This window comes from Bubalus kerabau, chromosome 5 (assembly GCF_029407905.1).
Source record: "Bubalus kerabau isolate K-KA32 ecotype Philippines breed swamp buffalo chromosome 5, PCC_UOA_SB_1v2, whole genome shotgun sequence".
Lineage (NCBI taxonomy): Eukaryota > Metazoa > Chordata > Mammalia > Artiodactyla > Bovidae > Bubalus > Bubalus kerabau.
In genome coordinates, this window is record NC_073628.1 from 45,845,830 (window position 1) to 45,870,275 (window position 24,446).

General features: G+C 41.5%; 1 protein-coding gene across 1 annotated transcript in view; it reads right to left on the bottom strand.

The window, feature by feature from the left end:
- GRM5 (glutamate metabotropic receptor 5) overlaps window positions 1-6,713 on the bottom strand; it is a 655,231-nt gene extending 648,518 nt beyond the window's left edge. Inside the window, exon 1 of the mRNA XM_055581574.1 lies at window positions 6,154-6,713. The gene's annotated coding sequence lies outside the window, so the exon portion shown is untranslated. The remainder of the gene's footprint in view (window positions 1-6,153) is intronic.
- Between the last annotated feature and the right edge of the window lie 17,733 nt (window positions 6,714-24,446).

Below are 24,446 nucleotides of genomic sequence, written 5' to 3' on the forward strand. Positions count from 1 at the left end.
ATTGAAACTCATGAAGAATAATGCTTTTTAGCAGAACTAGGACTCAGTTCAGCCGCTCAGTTGTGTCCGACTCTTTGCGACCCCATGCACTGCAGCGCACCAGGCCTCCCTGTCCATCACCAACTCCCAGAGCTTACTCAAACTCATGTCCATTGACTGGGACTAGAACCCAGCAAAACATCATCTCAAAACTGGTATTTAATCACATCCTGAAACTTGGTTCTGCTTTTCTATAATTCTCTAAGCATATAATCTTTAACACAGAGACTTTTTTTTATTTAAATGGAATATTAGTATGAAATCCACAATGCAATATATTTTATTCTTCTCTATATAATGTATTATAAATATCTTTTGAGATTAGCTCATTTTGAAGATGGGGATAATGATAAGATTATAATTCACCACAGCTTACTATGTTCTAGGCTAGCGTTTCACATGAAATGTCATTTAACTATCATTAAAAAAAACTGCAAGATAGATCATTTTATGCATATTTTCACTTGACATATCTAGGACTCAGAGAGAGAGGATGGTTTGGCTAAGATTCTAAGGCAAGTGAATAGCAGAGTCGAGATTCACACCTAGAACTCCTATTTCTTTCAAACAGCTGCATCATATTCAATTATATGAATGTACAAAATTTAATTATTCCCTATTTTTGAATATTTAGATTCCTCATAGATTTTACTACTATCATAAACAGTGTTGCATTTTAATTACTTTTCAATGTATTTCTGTAGGACAAATGCATGATGTTGCTGGCATAAATCTTTTCACGTTTTACAGTCTATGAACTTAGACTGTAAAAGGTGGCATTAACTTCACTCTCAGTCCTTTCTCCTTAAGCTTATTAATTCTTTGTATCCCACAGCGTTCTTTCCATAAGAACCTGCTCTCTCTTGCTTCTATATAAGTTCATGAGTGAGGCCCTTTCTCCCTAGCTATTGCATCAGGAGGTCCACTCATTCATTTAGCAAGGGTCTTATAGGAAAAAAAAGGATAGTAAAATCATATTATTTTATTTTCAGCATACAGAGCCTTTTCCCTTTTAATCCCATTTTAAACTAAACAAAATTACCACTCAGAAGGTCTGATTATTTCCATTTCATATATCAGAACAGAATCCCCAAGAGAACAAATTATTGCTTTAAGTTATAACTCTGATGTGGCAGGGTTAGCTATATATTTTTTTAATTCATATATATGTAAATATATATTATATATATTTTTTCTTGTTATAGATAATGGGAAGAAATTAATTATGACAGTAATTTTAAAAGCTTTCAAAATATTATAGACCTGTGATCTAAAAATATGCAGTACTCTATAATTCAATCAAAAGTAGTAAATGATAAGAGTTTGCACAAATACTATAACTTACATGATATTTTGGTTCAGGGTCCTATTTTCAGAAGCACTGCTGCTGCTGCTAAGTCACTTCAGTCGTGTCCGACTCTGTGTGACCCCATAGACGGCCTCCCACCAGGCTCCCCCTTCCCTGGGATTCTCCAGGCAAGAACACTGGAGTGGGTTGCCATTTCCTTCTCTAATCCATGAAAGTGAAAAGTGAAAGGGAAGTTGCTCAGTCGTGTCCGACTCTTAGCAACCTCATGGACTGCAGCCCACCAGGCTCTTCCATCCATGGGATTTTCCAGGCAACAGTACTGGAGTGGGGTGCCATTGTCTTCTCCTCAGAAGCACTAGACTACTTTATTCAATATTCTAGGTTCATACCATAATAAAATCAATCACTACCCCATTATAGAAAATAGACATATATTTAATATGCATAAAAGTACTGTGCCTCAGGGAACCATACGGTCTCATATTGTATCCTAAGTGAAGATGGAGAAGAAACTATTGGTGGACAGAATTTAGCATAAATGGCAACTTACATAGTAATCAGATTCACAGTCGCATTGTCTTATTCTCAACAATTTTCTCAAATGCTGACCATCTTTCTGGCACAGATGTCTCTTATATAACTTAATCCCCACACAAGCAAATCACACAGCTCAAGACATCAGCACTAAAATGATTCCTTCTGCCTGAGCAACAGCCTCCTCACAGATAGGGGTATCAATACTGCATATGTCATGGATGCCTCGGATACATTTTCCTGAAAACAAGTGCATCCCATAGATAAGAGACACTCTGGGGTATAACGATACCGAGAGCATCGTAGTCTGGGGAAAGCTCCATTGTCATAGCTATCTCAAGCACACATCTGTGACCTTGTAAATAGGAAAGTCCAGCACCCCCTCCATCTAGCCCAGGACGAAAAATATGCCATATTTAGACTGAAATCCCCTTAAAGCAAAAAGGGGCCATAAAATAACATTGTGCAAAAGTGAAGTCTGTAATTTTACGCATTAATTAAAAGGTGTTGGCAGTAGAATAAAGCTCACTAAATCATCTTAAATCATTACACAACTGGTTTAGTAGTCCATGAAGACCTGAAACAGCCTTTTACAGCAAAGCAATAGAAATGATGTTATCAACTGTTAACTAGTCTCAATTTAATTATCAAGCAGGGATTCTAAACTTCTTCCCATTTTGCAGCCTTCAGCTGCTTTCTTGTTATTTACGGCACACCTCGAAAGACTGTAAAGCATTATTGTGCATCTTATATTACCTAGCATCAGGTGCTTGAAAATGTGGTTTGGCATTTCTAACTCAATCTCTAGTTACTTATTAATAGCTAATATTTATTGAGTGCCTACTTTGTGCTAAATAATATATAAGCATAATTTAATGTAAGTCTCATGATAACCTTGTGGGGTAGGTATGATTACTACCTACATTTAATCTCTCTTGAAATTGAGGTTTAGAGGTGAAGAGTCTTGCCAGAGGTCTCACACATAATAATGAACGGCAGAGTCAGGACATAAATTCAATTCTCTCTGGCTCCGAAACCCACACTCAACATAATCAGATGCTACTGCTTCCCATCTGACCAAATGGGATGGTTAGTTAAACCTTATGCATTGGCTACAAAACATTTTGGAAATTCAACTTTCCACCAAATTCTTATGTAATGTGAATCAGCTACATTTAGAAGCCATACAAACAAACCTAATAAATAAAGCTGTTTCATAGAATCATTTAGATTAGGCTTTCTTGACCTTACACCTGTTGCCATTTTGGACTAGGTAATTTTGGAGGTTTTGGCAGGCTGCCATCCTATGCATTGCAGGATGCTTAGCGCATCCCTGATCTGCAGATGCCAACAGCACACACCTCCTCACCCTTGTGATGAATAAAAATGTCTCTAGACGCTGTCAAATGTTCCTTGCAGGTCAAAGCCATTGCCAATTGAAAACTGCTGATTTACTTGAAACTCATCCTGTCAAGGTCTACATAATCATCAAAAAAAGAAGACAAGTAAGAGCCATCTGGATGTGTCACTCCCTTTTTCTGAAATGTTCTAATAATTCTAAGGAGAGTAGTTTGGAATAGACTTGCCTTCCTCCTTCTTTACATTGTAACTTGTTTCTGGCTGTGTTTCTTGTTTTGAAGCTTGGAATATCAATTTGAGAAATACAGAGTAAACTGTCAAAGATTATATTGGTGATCGTGGTTTTGTCACTCAGCCGTGTCCGATTCTTAAGACCCCATGGACTGTAGCCCACTAGGCTCCTCTCTCCATGGGATTCTCCAGGTAAAAATACAGGAGGGGGTTGCCATTTCCTTCTCCAGGGGATCTTCCTGATCCAGGGATCGATCCCATGTTTCCTGCACTGGCAGGTGGATTATTTACCACTGAGTCACCTGCTGCTAAGTCGCTTCAGTTGTGTCCGACTCTGTGTGACCTCATAGACGGCAGCCCACCAGGCTCCCCTATCCCTGGGATTCTCCAGGCAAGAACACTGGAGTGGGTTGCCATTTCCTTTTCCAATGCATGAAAGTGAAAAGTGAAGTCCCTCAGTCATGTCTGACTCTTAGCGACCCCATGGACTGCAGCCTACCAGGCTCCTCCATCCATGGGATTTTCCAGGCAAGAGTACTGGAGTAGGGTGCCATTGGCTTCTCCAACTGAGTCACCCAAGAAGCCTATTTGTGTAATTAATTCACCATAATCACTCAATGAGGTTAATAGTGTTACAACCTGTTCCTCATTTCAAAAATGAGGAAGAGAGGCAGAGCAATGCTAAGTAATTTGCCCAAGGTCACATAGCTAATAAGCCACAAAGCTGGGATTCAAACTCAAGCAATCTTGTGCAAGGGTCTGTACTCCCAATTGTATCACAAGTCACTGGAAACCACAATGAAATCATTCCATGGTGTTTAGCCACATCACAGATTAAAGTTACCTAATGGCTCAGCAGTAAAGAATTCACCTGCCAATGCAGGAAACCCAGGTTTGATCCCTGGGTCAGAAAGATCCCTGGAGAAGGAAATGGCAGTCCACTCCTCCATGGACAGAGGAGCCTGGTGGACTACAGTCCAAGGGGCCTCAGAGTCGGACACAACTTAGCAACTAAACAACAAAAACAATATAATGGGAAAAGGATAAGTCTGAGTTCCAAACAAATCAGATTCATGTGTATAAGTGTGTGTGTGGAGAGAGAGTTATGTATGCAGTTATGTGTATAAAATTATATACACATATAATTTTATTTTTTCCACTTCTCTGCTACATGACAATGAAAGGAAAAAGCCCTCAGTTTTAACGACAGAAAAATCACTGCCTTGTATGATTGTTATATGTATTAACTAACATATTTAATACTTGGCATGGTTCCTATGCTCAATAAATGATAGTTATAAGAGCAGAGATAAGCCTGCATCAAGACCTTTGCTTAGTTTCCCTTCCTACTAAAGGTAAACACAATTCAAATGAGATTAGAACTGGTAAAATCTAAATATTTTTCCTTCTGTTTGAGAATTTAAAGGAAATGAAAGTAAGCTTATGACATAATGTTTTTTAGAACTGTTATAGAACTACATTTTAACCAACTGAGAGAAAGAAATAACAAGAAAATGTTTTCTTAGTTTCAAACAGTTAAAATGCAAAATGAAAATTTAAATTTTCTCATGTTATACAAGCATGTCATATGTTTAAAATATGTCTTCTGATGCTCCTATATTCTTATATTCTCCAAACTCTACTCAATGAAAATAACTAAATGATACTTTGGGACTAGTGTTAACAATTCTCTGAATATTAAAAGTGACCTATATTTCTCAATTGTAAGAAGGTTTCTGCTTTGTATTAATACCTCTTCAATTTATCCAAACTCCAAACTGATCACTTTCAGCATATATCACCATATATCAAAAAACAATCTTCAGTGTTTTATGAAGTTAGTTTAAACTACCTACTAAAATAACACAGCAAAAAGTATAAGGAGGAATAAGTGTGTCTCTTCATCTCATGAGGACAGAAATCCTGGGGAAAAAATGGTACACAAATAAGTGCAACATTTTTCACAATTAACTGTATCTCACATTTTTCTACTTTCATTGGCATTTAATTTAGTTTTTCTCTATAAAATGCTCTGAAAATACCATAAGAAACAATATAATACAACTCATAAAACCTTCAACATGTTTTGAAGAAATGTAAAAAAATTAAAATTAGTAAAATCCTTTAGTCATGAAAGTAAACATGTTTAATGAGATAAATCATTGAATAGGTAATATAACAATGTCAACAGAGTAAAAACTGAAAATATTATGTAGTTGCTTCAACATTCGCAAAGTTTGCATATTTTGTACTGGTTGGACATATCAAAAAATTCACCTATGAGTGAATTTTTCAGTTTTCAACTTGACATTTGTCATTATGTCCATAAAAAATGTGTACCATGATGTGATGGCAAAGGCTTGTCTACCTATGAAAGGAAAGTGAAGAACTGGGCAAGTAGTTGAATATTCAAATACCATCCCTCTCCTCCAAACAATCTCAATATGCCCTTTAATGAATGAACATTAAAGAGTTCGGTTTCTTTTTGAGCATAACCTACAGCCAAAACATTACCTTGGGATAGCAACAGTCTCGGGAGTGCAATGAAACTACCTAAATAACATATTTGGAGTTTAAATGATCAGGGAAAGCTTTTCTCTTAGAGAAACAGTCAAGCAGTTATGTAGGAAATACTACATTCTATTCCCATTCGTCAAAAACAAACCAAAAAACCCCCAAACCTTGTAGGATCTGTCCGGAGTGCTGAAAAGGTTTCCGCTGGAGAAGGCTGGAGTCTGGAAGACCAAGTAACCTGATGAGCTCACCAAGCAGGATTTTCAAGTCCCAACCAAAGATCCTTTTAAACAGAAACTGACGTCCATAAAGGACAAAAACAGTCACAACTAATTTTTAAATGGATATAAGAGAGAAATTGAAGGAGATGCCCTGTGCTCCATGAGAGGAAGGAGATACACAAAGCTCACCTAACAAGAGGTGGCATGCCCAACACTCGAAACTCTAAAGAATGTCTAGAACGTTGCATAGCCAAGAAAATTCTGCAGAAACCCTAAGCTGAGCTCCCCACGGGGGTAGGGTGGGGGGCTGCATAGAGCCCACGACAATGATTTCTTGGCTGCCTCAGAAGGCCAGCAGATGAGCTCTAGCTCAGTCTCACGGGACTCAGAACAATGAAACACGTAGGGAATCAAGACGGTGGCAGGAAGCCACTGCCTTCCGACTGGCCTCTGTCAGTAACTCGGCGGAGAGTAAACTGTGGGAGAGTCTATCTGCCTGCTCACTCGAGAGCTTTCGATTCAGCTTAGGCAGCACTGAGATGGTGCCTGAGTGAGCACAAGCACTTGTTACCCGCCCCTCAACTTCCCTTCCCCACAGCACCTGCTCCGGAGGGAGACCTAACACCAGCACCTAAGCCCTCCAGGTGGAGTGCCCCCTTCCCTCTGTGAGGTCCCAGGTGCAGGCGAGGCTCTGGTCACCTGGCTAGCTCGTTGGCCTGCCCGGGTTCTTTCCCAAGTGGCTGTAGCCTGGACAATGCCGCTTGAAGGTAACTAGCGGGCTTTGTGTCCGAAGGGCAAGCTACATCCAGGGGAGAGCAAAGAGCCGGAGGGCCGGACCGGGAGCGGAGAGAGGGCTTTCAGCACCACCCGCTGTCCTCCGTGCTCCCGCAGCCGGAGCCGCGGTCACCACCGCCAAGCGATCCACCGCGAAGCGGTTCTCCCCTCTCTTTCCCTCTGCCTTCGCATCTCTGAATTCTGAGCCCTCGGGTGGGTCGGTGGAGCCCAGTCCGAATTCTAAACGCCCGCCCCTGGCCTTGGGGCGCGGGACCTCGCCCCCGAAGGCATGCAGAATTCCTCGCCAGCCCCGGCCATTCCCTCCTTTCCCCGGTTGCTCTCGCCCTGTCTCGCCAACAGGTTTAACCGAAGCCACCCGCGAATGGAGCGGGCTTCGACCTCGAGGTTCTGGCCACCCCCGCCGCTCCACCCGCGACCCCCTCCCCCAAACACAACTGGGAGCGCCCCGCAAGCTTACAGCTCCTTCGTCCTCGGTGGGCCCGGGGACCCTCTAGGCACACAGACACTTGGCAAGCTTACCCCCTGTTGGCGGCGCAGCAGGCAAGGAGTCGCGGTCTAGCCAGCCCCCCCAGAAAGTTGAGCCGCGCGGATCAGCGGGGCATAGTCGGCCTCTCCGGTCCCAGGCTCCCCCAGCCCCAAGATGATCTTAAGCTCATCTCCTGCGCTCCGTGCGCGCAGAACAGCAGAGCTGAGGGCGGCGTGTGCAGCAATTCTCCCTGCTACTGAGAAAGGGGGGAAGGGGGGGAAGCGCGGAGGAGGGAGGGGTGGTAGTTTGTATTTATAGAGAAGAGAGTTCTCAGCGCAACTTTTTGGTGCCACCAAGTGGCACAGTGAGTTCCTTTAGGAACACAGACTTCGGATCGAATTTGGATGGGTAAACCAGCTCCACAGCCAGATGCTCCCAGGGTCGGGGGATTGGGGCACACCCCTAGGACTTGAGTTTCCCCATGTGCTCTTTCTCATCTCAATCCCTGGGATTCAGATCCTTACATTCTAAGGATAAGCTGGTGTTGAGGGGCAACAGGCACCTGTGCCCTCTGCACACAAGTGGCAGAGGTGTCAAGGACACTAGGCAGGTGCCAGTAGCCTCCTAGGAGCCTAGGAACCCTTCTCTCTGCTAACCCTTCTGCCCAGATTACAGTATTCTCAAACATCACTCTCAAACCATCCTGCCATCACCTGAGTGCCCAACCTTTAAAGTAGGATGCCATTCATTTTCCTTGCACTAGAATCAATTCCAGAGTATTTCCCAACCCTCATTCAAGGAACATCACAGCTTGCCACCCAACTTTCTTCTTTAACTGCTACCTTTAGAAAAGCATGTGACTTTAGACTCTGTGGATCTGAACCTCTCCAAATCACATTCAGAACTCCAGATTCTCTTGGCTATAGGCGACATGTCTGATCGTCCTTCCCAGCCATTTCTACAGACCTCTCTGTATGCATTACACCAACAGCACAGCCAAGAGCTTGCAAATGCCTTTGATACTTTACCCTGAAGCTCCCTTGATCCAGATTTTCTGGGTGCTCTTCCTTGTGTGCAGATCCTCAAACCTATTCGATCCTAGGCAGACACTGCTGCTGCATGGGACCTTAGTGACCCAATACACAGAAGAGCCTCTACATTTCTACATGTTCAAGGTCACACATTTTCCTAGACACCAGCCCAGAGACTACTAACCCAAGGTGATACCAAATAAACGCAGTGATGGCAAACCTGACCCCCAGCTCCTGCTCCTTCTGTCACCATACACAGCCCATTCGGTCATGTTTAGCTCTCCTCTCTTTCCTCTCTCTCCATCACCCTCTTTCTGACCCCATCCTTTGCAAAGTCCCATAAGGGAACCTGGAGTAAGGATGTTTTCCTAGCCCCAGAGGAAGTACATAAACTTGAGCTTAAAGGTCCAGAGTTGCAGGTGTACCCCTTAAAATGGCCCCTGTTCTAGAATACTGCTCCTTCTCGGAAATGTAGTCATGGAAGTGTCATTTTAGAAATGGAACACTGGCATTTACACCCAGCGAGATTCCTCTTTTGCTCTTCTTCAGGGTGAAGCGCCAGCAAACGCTCTTATGAGTTCCCCCAGCAACACCTAATGGCTTCAAAAATAGAGACTCCCCTTCTTTGCCAAACGTGCCCCTCTGTGCACATGTATCGGTATGCGTGAAGAGACAGAAAGAGAAATGTCCAAACCCTCCCTTTGGCTCAGACCTCTTTTTTTTTCTCCTCTGATTTTTTTTTAGTTCATTTTCTATGGAAACAAGCCCACTTAAATTCCTCACTTATGCAAATACGAGCAAAGCGATCTTCATAAAGCTTTCATTGGAGAGACGCCGCGGTAGCCTGGGCTCCGGACTCGAGATTCCTCTCTGATTTACCCACCACACGTCCTTGGCGGGTGACTTTTCCAAACTTGCAGGACCTCGCAGCGTCCCTGGCTCCCCCGGCTCTCCGCCTGCCCACCGCCCGCCCTCCCGGGTGCATCGCCCCGGCTCCCGCCCCGTGCCGGGCGGCCCTCCATCCCTGTGCTGGGGGAGGGGCCCCGGCTGGCTCCCACCGCCACCGCCACCGCGACCCCCGAGCCCAAAGAAGGAGAAACGCGCTGCGCTTACCGGGTGCGCGCCCGGAGCCCGGCGTCCCCCGGCCGGCCGCTCTTAGCCGGAGACCCGCGCTCGCCGAGCGGCCTGGGATGCGGCTGGGGCGCTAGCGGCGGCGGTGCGGGCGGCGGCAGCGGCAGGCGGCGCGGCGGCCTGGGCGCTCGCGCTCTCGGGCCCGCGCCGGGAGCACGTGCCGCGCTAGGGCAGACGCGGCTGGAAACGCAGCGTCCGCCGGCCCGGCTCCTGCGGCGCGCGGCGGGGCCGGGGGAGCGAACGGGCGCGCACAGGCCGGGTGACCGGAGTCTTGGAGCCTCGTAGGCTTGGGGTTCGATCCAGGGTCGCCTCGGGCTCCCTCTGCGGCGCCTCGGCTTCCCTCCGGGAGCCGCGGGAGGAGCAGAGCGGTGCGGGGAGGCGTGGGTGGCTCGTCACTCAGAGAGAGGCTGGGGGAGCAGGTAGATCATAAGCTTCTCCCTGACGATGGCACTTAAACCTCCGACCGGGATTGGGAGAAGGGGTGTCACGGCGGTAGGGTGCAGAGGACGGGGAATTCAGGGAGCCCCAATAGGATTCAGAGGTGTGAATGATTTGAAAGAATGGGCTTTTTATTAGCATTACTTAATAATGCCATTTTGCATTTGCCTGCACTTCTTGCAAAGGATTCTCTCTACGTCCATTAAAATTTCTTTCTCTGTAGCAATTAAGTATCTTTTACTTCCTTAAATGACTTGACTTCCTTTTCCACCACTACCCCTGTAACTGACCAATATTGTAAAAAAAAAAATGCTGAGGCTATCTTTAAATTCCCAAATCAGACTTCATTTCTGCCTCTGAAAAAAGAAATTAGTGTAAATTAATTGTGCGGCTTAAAGAAAAGACATTACAGCAGTATGATTATTGTGCCCCTTATGTTTCCTAGCCATGTGCTTGCAGCAGTTGTGTGAAAGGTTAAAAGATGAGGACCCTGAAGTCAGGCAGTTGGTTATAAGGTAGACACTGCTAATATAGGTTTCACACACGACTCTTGAAAGCAAGGCAAGTTGTTCTTTGATAGCTTTCCTTCCTGATTTGACAAAAAAAAAAGATATGTATCTCACACCCTGTTGGTCTTTACAATGGCATCTTTCTTCTCCCCATTTTTCCTGTGTACTGATGGTGGCATTCTTTGTTTTTGAGATTCTTTGATTGCAATCTGCAAAGCAAGCTTTAGTACTTTGTAGAGAGGCCAGCAAAGCTCTTGTGGACCTTCCTGAATAAGAAAGATAAGGTGGAATAGATGAGAGAATACAAAAATAGTGAGGAAAATAAAGGGAAGCTGATGACTAGATGATTGTGGAAGTGTGATTAAGTCTGCTGAAGAAAATGATTTGCAAGCCCAGTTGACTGAGGCATCGGTGATGACGGCATGGTCATAGATTTGACCCTTGTGTGAGGCATTTAGCTTTGAATGAGCATGGAACACAAGTTCCCTGTCTTTTTTCATCATGGGAAACTAGCTTAAAGCACCCAAGTGGGCCGAACCTATGTAAGAAGGGGTTCTCACAGTGGCTACTCAGTCACTTACATTCTTCAATTTCCTGCATATCTTTCTTGCTGTCTCCCAGGGTTATGGAGAGGATGGGGCACAATAGAACATCTCAAATCATGTCAGAAATGATAAAGCACTCCATAGATGCATCATATAGTTTATCAAGACATAGCCACTTCCATGCTGTAAAAGCTAGAACTAAAGCACATTCCTCATGTTGAGCAACAGTGATATTTTCAGCTGAGAAAGGAAAACAGTATTACATAATCTTAAATTGCTCAGTGACATTTTACAATACAGCTTTAACCTCATAATTGTAAAGTGATGAATTAGGTAAAAATTAAAAGGAGCATTGTTTTAAGTCCCCAAAGCAAATTCAGATTGTAAATTGCTCAAGGGTAAGACTTTTACCTTAGGATTAGCTATTAATAGGGCTTCTCAGGAGGCACTAGTGGTAAAGAACCCTCCTGCCAATGCAGGAAGCATAGTAAGATTTGGGTTGGATCCCTGGGTCTGGAAGATACCCTGGAGGAGGGCATGGCAACCCGCTCCAGTATTTTTTCCTAGAGAATCCCATGGACAGAGGCGTTTGTCCGGCTGCAGTCCATGCAGGGATCACAAAGAGTCAAACACGACTGAAGTGATGTAGCATGCATGCACGAGCTATTATGGAATTCTACATGTAAAAATATGTAGAACAGCGAAAAAGAATGGAAAAGCTACTTATTACATTTAAAACTCGAAACTTCCCTTGGTTCTTTTCTTTCTCTCGCACATGACAATGTCAGGAAATCCTCTTGGCTCTATCTTCAAAATCTATCCAGAATCCTCCCACTTCTAACCGCCTTCCCAGATACCATGTTGACTCAAGCCACCATCATCTTTTATTTGCCTACAGCAGTAGCATCCAAACTGGTCTTTCAGCTTCTTCACTTTTTCACTACAGTCTAATATTCAACACGGCAGCCAGAATTTTCTCTTTAAGAAGTTAGCTTAACTCAAAATCCTCCAGTAATTTTCCATTTGAAACAGAGTCAAATGGAACCTCTAGAGTCTGTTCCCACTTCATTACCTTTCTGACTTGGTTTCCTAGTATTCATTCTCTTTCCTCATTCTACCCCAGCCACCAGGACTTCTCTGCTGTTTCTTAAAACAAGCCTGGCATGCTCCAACACTGATGTTTCTTCCTCATGAAATGCTCTTTCTCAAGTTATCATTGGGCCCTCTCTTCCCCTTCAAATCTTTGCTAAAATCTTACCTCTGGCCTTGCCTTATCTCACCGTTCACTGAACCTGGGGTAGGCAAGGCGTGAGCCAAGAGCCTGGAAGAAAACTCAAGGAGCCGTAGGAACTCCAGACCTAGTCTCTCCCGGCCGGCACAAAAGCCAGAGCAGCAAACACAACTCCTTCACTAAGGGCGTTTCAGGTGGAGCTTGTATGTGCTTACAGAACAAAACTAGCCCGTGGCCAAGCGCGTACCTCGTGCCGCGCATCGCAGTACTAGACGTGATCTCGGTTGTTAACATAATCTTTATTCACAGAACGTGGCTGGAGGGTGAGAGGACGAGGGGCGAGAGAGCCTGACCGCACGGTCTTGGCTAATTTGCTTCTTTCCTGCACCTCCTTAATGAAGCCTTCCCAGACTAGTATGTTTAATACTGTAACCTATTCTCCCTTACAGCCTCAGTACTCCTGACCCCTCTACTCAAATCTGTTTTCCCCTGTATCTCTTTATCCTGTCCCATGTACCATATAAGGTACCCATTTGTTGTGATTATTGTTTATTGTGGGTGTCTTCCCTTCCCTTCCATTAGACTGTGGGCTCCTCAAGGAAGGACTCTATCTTTGTTTGTTTGATGTATTCAGATTCTTAGGAAAGGATTCTAGAACCTAAAAGCCACTCAATATGTCTGAATGTTTAAATGAATATTTATGAAAATAGAGGTACACACGGTACATGCTGTCACCCATTTTCTCAGCTAACATCACTGACAATAAATTTGGTTTGTAAGAGATATGCAAGATTACTGACTGGGCCTTTTTGCAACCTGGGCACTCTTACCCACCTTTTGCTTTCTGTTTTTGCATCCGTGCTTCACAGATTTTACCTGCTCACGTTCTAGACTCCAAAGGGGTTATTGCAATTCTAAAGGGTTTGCAACTATATGTTTCTCTGAACCCACCAGTTAACAGATTATAAGTGGCTTTATAAAATAATTTAAGGGAATTTTATTTTCATTCATTTAATGAAAACTTATCACGGCTTTTTCTTTTCATCAGTTACTATACGAGGGACTGCAATAAGAATGATAAACTAAGTAAATACTCGCTTAGCTTTAAAAAGCCTATACTATTAGGTATGTATATATGAGTGTTTATATGTTTATTGATTTGTTCATCCCATTGATTAGGTATTTTTTAAACTACTGTGTGTAAATCATAGCTAGATATTGGGGTTCAATGATGAATGAAGTAGAATTAGCCCCTGTCCTCATGGAGCTTACAGTCAACTAAGGAACACACAAACTTAACTAATTTGTCTCACAACTTGTGGATTGGAGGCAAATAAGAATTGGACAAGGTAAGCTGTAAAGTAGAGCATGACATGAGGGACCATGGTGTCTTGTTTGTATAGAACATTAAAAAATAAATTCTCTCTGAGGCATTAATAACAGGTAAAGATCCATTCCAGTCAACTATGCAAAAAATGTTCTCTGTGTGCTTGTGTTTGTGTGTTGGTGGTGGGGAGGTATGGTTTACCCAAGAGAAGGAAGAAAGGAAGGGGTTTTACAGGCATAGGGAACAACAACTATAACTTCTGAAGTAATAGAATACTATATTGCTATATTTTGAAAACCAAAAAGACATTGGTGTCAGTGAAGTAGAGCTTGGACAATCTTTCAGCATATCTCAGTTTGCTTAATTGCAAAATAGAATTTGTTCTTTTATCTCATTTTATTCAATGCATTTAATATGCCAAATTTCTAAACGTGAGTGAGATATAAAAGTCACTAGAAATATAAAATGAAAACCATGTAGAAAAAGGAGCTGACAAACACCCAAGTGGTTTTTTATTAATGTAGTACCAGTGGTTTATGAAAAATGTTTAGTGATGAGTTCACTAGCAAAACAAAGAGAAAAGGGAAAATGTCTTAACTAATAAGTATTTAAGAATATAAATTGTATATTTCTTATAATTAGTATAAGATTTCTTTACTTCTTAGATTTCTTATAAATTTCTTATAATTACTATAAGAAAAGTAGCCTGTTCTTTGAAAAAGTTTTGTTATTCTTGCTATTTTTAAGGCTATTATTATTACATAGACCCTTATTTAAATGACCCTTAAAAATTCAATGCTTTCAATGAAAACTGAAATGTTTTTCATTTTACATTGTTGTATATAAAATTTCAATCTAAGTTCTAGGCATAACTTGGAAATTTACGTCAAAGAAGTTGTTACTTATGAGTCAAGTGTCACTTATGTCTTTATTATTCTCCAAGCAGGACAAATGGAGAAGATCGCCCTGGGAATTTTTTAATTTGTCTTGATACTGGGTAAAAACACAATAATAAAAGAGCTTTTTCCCTCAGTACAAGGAGAGCTACAAGTTCTTCAGTCAGTGTTCTCTAGGGTAAAGCCCTTGTCCAACCAGTGCTCTTGGCATACATGAGGCAAACACAGATCCTTATCTTCACTGTACAGCGCCGGCCAGCCCCACTTGAACTGTCATTACTCTAGGCCCTGCATTGCTGTGATAGCCCAGAATGGATACCCAGACCCACTTAGATTTTGAGTCCCAGTCCAAGTGGTTTATCTGGCTCTTACTTGACAAGGGAACTCGGACAAGCTATTGAATTTTAGAACCTGATTTCCTTATCTGGAAATGGGAAAAATGGAAAATAATTTTGAAACTAATTCTCTTGGTTATATATAAAGTCACTTTACAAACTAAGCATTATTATAGTGATCCCAGGCAAATCATGGTTGTTTTCTTCTCACATTCTCTCACAATCTGGCTCTATTCTTCCAGTACAATACTGTGTGGAGGCAAGAATTTTGATAATACTGTTGGATTATTAGGATCATAAATAACAAAAAAAATTCCTCTCAATTTTGTTTTCAAATTGGTCAGAGATGTCTTATTTTCCTTCTCTAAAACATAAATAATAGTGAGGTTGCTGTAGATAAGCAATAAGGGGTCTGAAGCAATTGTAATGTGGTAAGTGAATATTTGGGAATGAGGACTAGTTTATTTTAATATTCAGTTATTTACATCTATACATAGAATGGACAAGATGCTAGACATGTAGCTTGGAACTTGATGTCTACTCTTTTTTTTTTATTTGATATCATTTTATTTTTTTTCCTGCGTCTGTTGGTCCTATATATATATATATATATATATATATATATATATATATATGTATGTATTTTACTTTACAATATTGTATTGGTTTTGCAATACATCAACATGAATCTGCCACGGGTGTACACATCTTCCCCATCCTGAACCCCCCTCCCACATCTCTTCCCATACCATCCCTCTGGGTCATCCCAGTGCACCAGCCCCAAGCATCCTATATCCTACATCAAGCCTGGACTCGCGATTCATTTCTTATATGATATTATACATGTTTCAAATGCCATTCTCCAAAATCATCCCACCCTCTCTCCCTCTCCCACAGAGTCCAAAAACTGTTCTATACATCTGTGTCTCTTTTGCTGTCTCATATACAGGGTGATCATTACTATCTTTCTAAATTCCATATATATGCATTAGTATACTGTATTGGTGTTTTTATTTCTGGCTTACTTCACTCTGTGTAATAGGCTCCAGTTTCATCCACCTCATTAGAACTGATTCAAATGTATACTTTTTAATGGCTGAGTAATACTCCATTGTGTATATGTACCACTGCTTTCTTATCCATTCATCTGCTGATGGACATCTAGGTTGCTTCCATGTCCTGGCTATTATAAACAGTGCTGCGATGAACACTGGGGTACACATGTCTCTTTCAATTCTGGTTTCCTCGGTGTGTATGCCCAGCAGTGGGACTGCTGGATCATAAGGCAGTTCTATTTCCAGTTTTTTAAGGAATCTCCACACTGTTCTCCATAGTGGCTGTACTAGTTTGCATTCCCACCAACAGTGTAAGAGGGTTCCCTTTTCTCCACACCCTCTCCAGCATTTATTGCTTGTAGACTTTTGGATCGCAGCCATTCTGACTGGCGTGAAATGGTACCTCATAGTGGTTTTGATTTGCACTTCTCTGATAATGAGTGATGTTGAGCATCTTTTCATGTGTTTGTTAGCCATCTGTATGTCTTCTTTGGAGAAATGTCTATTTAGTTCTTTGGCCCATTTTTGATTGGGTCATTTATTTTTCTGGAATTGAGCTGCAGGAGTTGCTTGTATATTTTTGAGATTAGTTGTTTGTCAGTTGCTTCATTTGCTATTATTTTCTCCCATTCTGAAGGCTGTCTTTTTACCTTGCTTATAGTTTCCTTTGTTGTGCAGAAGCTTTTAATTTAAATTAGGTCCCATTTGTTTATTTTTGCTTTTTTTCCCAATATTCTGGGAGGTGGGTCATAGAGGATCCTGCTGTGGTTTATGTCGGCGAGTGTTTTGCCTATGTTTTCCTCTAGGAGTTTCATAGTTTCTGGTCTTATGTTTAGATCTTTAATTCATTTTGAATTTATTTTTGTGTATGGTGTTAGAAAGTGTTCTAGTTTCATTCTTTTACAAGTGGTTGACCAGTTTTCCCAGCACCACTTGTTAAAGAAATTTTCTTTTCTCCATTGTATATTCTTGCCTCCTTTGTCAAAGATAAGGTGTCCATATGTGCGTGGATTTATCTCTGGGCTTTCTATTTTGTTCCATTGATCTATATTTCTGTCTTTGTGCCAGTACCATACTGTCTTGATGACTGTGGCTTTGTAGTAGAGCCTGAAGTCAGGCAGGTTGATTCCTCCAGTTCCATTCTTCTTTCTCAAGATTGCTTTGGCTATTCGAGGTTTTTTGTATTTCCATACAAATTGTGAAATTATTTGTTCTAGCTCTGTGAAAAATACCATTGGTAGCTTGATAGGGATTGCATTGAATCTATAGATTGCTTTGGGTAGTATACTCATTTTTACTATATTGGTTCTTCCAATCCATGAACATGGTATATTTCTCCATCTATTAGTGTCCTCTTTGATTTCTTTCACCAGTGTTTTATAGTTTTCTCTATATAGGTCTTTAGTTTCTTTAGGTAGATATATTCCTAAGTATTTTATTCTTTTCATTGCAATGGTGAATGGAATTGTTTCCTTAATTTCTCTTTCTATTTTCTCATTATTAGTGTATAGGAATGCAAGGGATTTCTGTGTGTTGATTTTATTTCAAGCAACTTTACTATATTCATTGATTAGCTCTAGCAATTTTCTGATGGAGTCTTTAGGGTTTTCTATGTAGAGGATCATGCCATATGCAGTGAGAGTTTTACTTCTTCTTTTCCAATCTGGATTCCTTTTATTTCTTTCTCTGCTCTGATTGCTGTGGCCAAAACTTCCAAACCTATGTTGAATAGTAGTGGTGAGAGTGGGCACCCTTGTCTTGTTTCTGACTTTAGGGGAAATACTTTCAATTTTTCACCATTGAGGGTAATGTATGCCGTGGGTTTGTCATATATAGCTTTTATTATGTTGAGGTATGTTCCTTCTATTCCTGCTTTCTGGAGAGTTTTTATGATAAATGGATGTTGAAATTTGTCAAAGGCTTTCTCTGCATCTATTGAGATAATCATATGGCTTTTATTTTTCAATCTGTTAATGTGGTGTATTACATTGATTGATTTGCAGATATTGAAGAATCCTTGCATCCCTGGGATAAAGCCCACTTGGTCATGATGTATGATCTTTTTAATGTGTTGTTGGATTCTGATTGCTAGAATTTTGTTAAGGATTTTTGCATCTATGTTCATCAGTGATATTGGCCTGTACTTTTCTTTTTTTGTGGCATCTTTGTCAGGTTTTGGTATTAGGGTGATGGTAGCCTCATAGAATGAGTTTGGAAGTTTTCCTTCCTCTGCAATTTTCTGGAAGAGTTTGAGTAGGATAGGTGTTAGCTCTTCTCTAAATTTTTGGTAGAATTCAGCTGTGAAGCTGTCTGGACCTGGGCTTTTGTTTGCTGGAAGATTTCTGATTACAGTTTCAATTTCCGTGCTTGTGATGGGTCTGTTAAGATTTTCTATTTCTTCTTGGTTCAGTTTGAGAAAGTTGTACTTTTCTAAAAATTTGTCCATTTGTTCCACGTTGTCCATTTTATTGGCATATAATTGCTGATAGTAGTCTCATGATCCTTTGTATTTGTGTGTTATCTGTTGTGATCTCTCCATTTTCATTTCTAATTTTATTGATTTGATTTTTCTCCCTTTGTTTCTTGATGAGTCTGGCTAATGGTTTGTCACTTTTCTTCATCCTTTCAAAGAACCAGCTTTTGGCTTTGCTGATTTTTGCTATGGTCTCTTTTGTTTCTTTCGCATTTATTTCTGACCTAATTTTTAAGATTTCTTTCCTCTACTAACCCTGGGGTTCTTCATTTCTTCCTTTTCTAGTTGCTTTAGGTTTAGAGTTAGGTTATTTATTTGACTTTTTCCTTGTTTCTTGAGGTATGCCTGTATTGCTATGAACGTTCCCCTTAGCACTGCTTTTACAGTGTCCCACAGGTTTTGGGTTGTTGTGTTTTCATTTTCATTCATTTCTATGCATATTTTGATTTCTTTTTTGATTTCTTCTGTGATTTGTTGGTTATTCAGCAGTGTGTTGTTCAGCCTCCGTATGTTGGAATTTTTAATTGTTTTTCTCCTGTAACTGAGATCTAATCTTACTGCATTGCCAGAAAAGATGCTTGGAATGATTTCATTTTTTTTGAATTTACTAAGGCTAGATTTATGGCCCAGGATGTGATCTATCCTGGAGAAGGTTCCATGTGCGCTTGAGAAAAAGGTGAAATTCATTGTTTTGGGGTGAAATGTCCTATAGATACCAATTAGGTCTAACTGGTCTATTGTATCATTTAAAGTTTGTGTTTCCTTGTTAATTTTCTGTTTAGTTGATCTATCCATAAGTGTGAGTGGGGTATTAAAGTCTTCCACTATTATTGTGTTATTGTTAATTTCCCCTTTCATACTTGCTAGCATTTTAGTCTTACATATTGCGGTGCTCCTATGTTGGGTACATATATATTTATAATTGTTATATCTTCTTCTTAGATTCATCCTTTGATCATCATGTAGTGTCCTTCTTTGTCTCTTTTCGCGGCCTTTGTTTTAAAGTCTATTTTATCTGATATGAGTATTGTTACTCCTGCTTTCTTTCAGTCTCAATTTGCATGGAAAAACTTTTTCCAGCCCTTCACTTTCAGTCTGTATGTGTCCCCTGTTTTGAGGTGGGTCTCTTGTAGACAACATATATAGGGGTCTTGTTTTTGTATCCATTCAGCCAATCTTTGTCTTTTGGTTGGGGCATTCAACCCATTTACGTTTAAAGTAATTATTGATAAGTATGATCCCATTGTGGAGAAGGCAATGGCACCCCATTCCAGTACTCTTGCATGGAAAATCCCATGGACGGAGGAGCCTGGTGGGCTGCAGTCCATGGGGTCGCTGGGAGTCGGACCTGACTGAGCGACTTCACTTTCACTTTTTGTTTCATGCATTGGAGAACGAGATGGCAACCCACTCCTGTGCTTTTGCCTGGAGAAGCCCAGGGATGGAGAGCCTGGTGGGGTGCCATCTAGGGGCTCACACAGAGTCGGACACAACTGAAGCGACTTAGCAGCAGCAGCCTCATGATCCCATTGCCATAAACTTTATTGTTTGGGGTTCGAGTTTATACACGCTTTTTGTGTTTCCTGTCTAGATAATTTCCTTTAGCATTTGTTGGAGAGCTGGTTTGGTGGTGCTGAATTCTCTCAGCTTTTGCTTGTCTGTCAAGCTTTTGATTTCTCCTTCATATTTCAATGAGAGCCTTGCTGGGTACAGTAATCTGGGCTGTAGGTTATTTTCTTTCATCACTTTAAGTATGTCTTGCCATTCCCTCCTGGCCTGAAGAGTTTCTATTGAAAGATCAGCTATTATCCTTATGGGAATCTCCTTGTGTGTTATTTGTTGTTTTTCCCTTGCTGCTTTTAATATTTGTTCTTTGTGTTTGATCTTTGTTAATTTGATTAATATGTGTCTTGGGGTGTTTTGCCTTGGGTTTATCCTGTTTGGGACTCTCTGGGTTTCTTGCACTTGGGTGATTATTTCCTTCCCCATTTTAGGGAAGTTTTCAACTATTATCTCCTCAAGTATTTTCTCATGGTCTTTATTTTTGTCTTTTTCTTCTGGGACTCCTATGATTCGAATGTTGGGGCATTTAATATTGTCCTGGAGATCTCTGAGATTGTCCCCATTTCTTTTAATTCGTTTTTCTTTTTTCCTCTCTGATTCATTTATTTCTACCATTCTGTCTTCTACTTCACTAATCCTATGTTCTGCCTCTGTTATTCTATTATTTGTTGCTTCCAGAGTGTTTTCCATCTCATTTATTGCATTATTCATTATATATTGACTCTTTTTTATTTCTTCTAGGTCCTTGTTAAACCTTTCTTGCATCTTCTCAAACCTTGTCTCCAGGCTATTTATCTGTGATTCCATTTTGATTTCAAGATTTTGGATCCTTTTCACTATCATTATTGGGAATTCTTTATCAGATAGATTCCCTATCTTTTCCTGTTTTGTTTGGTTTGATGGGCATTTATCCTGTTCCTTTACTTGCTGGGTATTCCTCTGTCTCTTCATCTTGTTTATATTGCTGAGTTTGGGGTGGCCTTTCTGTATTCTGGCAGTTTGTGGAGTTCTCTTTATTGTGGAGTTTCCTCACTTTCGGTGGGGTTGTACGGGTGGCTTGTCAAGGTTTCCTGGTTACGGAAGCGTGTCGGTGTTCTGGTGGGTGGAGCTGTATTTCTTCTCTCTGGAGTGCAATGAAGTGTCCAGTAATGAGTTATGAGATGTCAATGGTTTTGGAGTAACTTTGGGCAGCCTGTATATTGAAGCTTAGGGCTATGTTCCTGTGTTGCTGAAGAATTTGAGTGGTATGTCTTGCTCTGGAACTTGTTGGCCCTTGGGTGGTACTTGGTTTCAGTGTAGGTATGGAGGCATTTGATGAGCTCCTGTCGACTAATGTTCCCTGGAGTCAGGAGTGCTCTGCTGTTCTCAGGATTTGGACTTAAGCCTCCTGCTTCTGGTTTTCAGTCTTATTTTTACAGTAGTCTCAAGACTTCTCCTTCTATATAGCACTGTTGATAAAACATCTAGGTTAAAGATGAAAAGTTTCTCCACAGTGAGGGACACCCAGAGAGGTTCACAGAATTACATGGAGAAGGGAAGAGGGAGGATGGAGTTAGAGGTGACCCAAATGAGATGAGGTGGAATCAAAAGAGGAGAGAGCAGGCTAGCCAGCAATCACTTCTTTATGTGCACTCCGCAGTCTGGACCGATCAGAGATGTTCACAGAGTTATACAGAGAAGAGAAGAGGGAGGATGGATACAGAGGTGGCCAGGAGGATAAAAGGGGGGAATCAAAAGGAGAGAGACAGATCCAGCCAGTAATCACTTACCTAAGTGTTGTCCACCGTCTGGAACACACAGAGATTCACAGAGTTGGGTAGAGAAGAGAAGGGGGAGGGAGGAGACAGAGGTGACTTGGTGGAGAAAAAGGAGAGTCCAAAGGAGGAGAGAGGAGTCAAGCCAGTAATCTTGCTCCCAAGTAAAAATGGGTACTGAAAATTGGGTTCTTAAAGGTACAAAATTGATAACAAATACCAAAAAGCAAAGATTTAAAATCTAGAGTAGCAGATGGATTTTCAAAAATACAATATTAAAGAAAAGAAGAAAAAGAAAGTCACAAAAATTATAAAATATATATATATATATATGAAGTTTGCTTTAAAAAATAGGGTCTTTATTTTGCAAAGTAATAGTAGGTTATAAAAATGAAAATTAAGGGAGTAATAGAGGACTTAAAAATTAAAAAAAAATTTAAAAAGAAAAGAATGATCATAAAAATAGTAACAAAAAAAAATAGCTAGGACTTTCTCTCATGGTGTTGTTGGCAGTGTGGGGTCAGTTCATTTTTGGATAGTTCCTTGGTCCAGCTTACATATTTCTCAAGATCTATAGGGCCCTTCCTATTTAGTCAGTACTAACTACAGGGTTGTAATCTATTGTACCTGTCACTTCCAAGGCGGTTCCCTCTGTTTCAGCTTCTTCTGTTTGCTGGTCTCTTCAGGGTCTGATATCCACCCTGACACAAGGGGGGCAGTGGTGGACACTTTTTTAGGCTCACTTGTTCAATCGCGCTGTGGGGAGGGAGGGACCCTGCAAACAAATAACACTGGCGTGTGCTCGCAGTGTCTCAGCTACACTGGGCCTGCCCCCACTCACGGCACATGTGCCCTCCCTGCCCACACTGCTTATGCTCTAGGTTGCTCCGCCAGGAACCGTCCGAGGGCTGCCCTGGGGTGCATGCACCTCCCAGGTCTAAGCCGCTCAGGTTCAGGCACTCAGGTAGTCCTCAGAGGCGCAGACATGGTTGGGCCTGTGTGTGCCCTTCCCAGGTCCGAGCAGCTCAGGTGATGAAGTGTTTGGTGTGTGCGGTTGCTGCAACTTACTACCTCCCCCATCCCTGCCACTCGGTTTTCTGGGTGTACAATGGGTGTGCCTTCTCAGGCAGATGTTGACCATCCAGAACCCCAAGAAGTCTTAGTTAGCAAAGAAGCCTGCTTGCAGTTTGGTAGAAAACGTCTCTCTAGGGCTGCGATTGCCCCCTTCCGGCTCTGGCTGCCTGTCACCGGAAGGAGATGGTCTGCAGCCAGCTAGCTCTGTTCAGTCCTTTGTCCTGTGTGCAGGCCTGGCAGTGTCTTAGGTTAGGGCTTTTCACGTGGTAGCTATCCCACAGTCTGGTTTGCTAGCCCAAGTTAGTTCGCATATCAGCCCCTGCACTAAGGTTACAAAGAGCAATAACCTCACATTCTGGAAGTCTACTGCTGCTAAGTCACTTCAGTCGTGTCCGACTTTGTGCGACCCCATAGACGGCAGCCCACCAGGCTCCCCCGTCCCTGGGATTCTCCAGGCAAGAACACTGGAATGGGTTGCCGTTTCCTTCTCCAATGCGTGATAGTGAAGTCGTTCAGTCGTGCCCGACCCTTAGCGACCCCATGGAATTCAGCCTACCAGGCTCCTCCGTCCATAGGATTTTCCAGGCAAGAGTACTGGAGTGGGGTGCCATTGCCTTCTCCATCTGGAAGTCTAGCTACCTTTATATTGTACATGAATATGAATTGTATTTTAATTGTTTTACTTGAAATTCTTTTCTAAACAATTTCCTATATTTATAAATGTATTTATATAAATATATTTATATGTTATATGTTTTATATTAATGTGTTATATATAGTTATATAAATTAGATGAGTTCTATATTTATATGTTATATATATTTATTTACTATATATGTTATTATATTTATATGTTATTATATAAATGTATTTATATAAGTTATGAATACATTTATAAATATGATTTATAAATACATATCATTCTATTTAAATCATATATAATTATATAAGGAGATCCTGGGAAAAAAATCATTTTTAACAATTATGAGTTAACTCTGATCTAGCTAGAATATTCGCTCAGTCAGAATACTTAAGTGATATGTTTCCCAAGTATTGCTTTCATTTTAGACCTTAATATGTTGTACAGTTTTCCACAGTTTTTGGCAATATTCTTATTTAGTTCTTGGTGGTGCTGGGTCTTCATTGCTGCACGCAGGTTTCCTCTAGTTGGGGGAGCAGGAGCTACTCTCCCTTCCTCCCTGTGCACAGGTTTCTCTTTCATAGTGCTTCCCTGTTGCGGAGCACGGGCTCTAGGCACACAGGCTTTGGTAGTTGCAGCACGCAGGCTTCGTAGTTGAGGTTCATGGGCTCTCGAGTGCAGGCTCAGCAGTTGTGGTTCACGGGCTTAGTTGCCGCACAGCATGTGGAAGCCTCGTGGACTAGGGACTGAACCTGAGTCCCCTGAACTGGCAGGGGATTTTCATCCACTGGGCCACCAGGGAAGTCCTCTTAGTAATATCCCAAGTGTAGAAAAGCCAAGGGAGTCTTCTTCTGTCTTCTTTCTTGTCACATGTGCCACCATAAATTGTTCATCAAAAAATAAAGAAAAGAAGAAACAGGAGGAGGAGGAAGGGAAAGAGCAGGAAAAAGAATGAAAGAAGAAGGAAAGGAAAAAG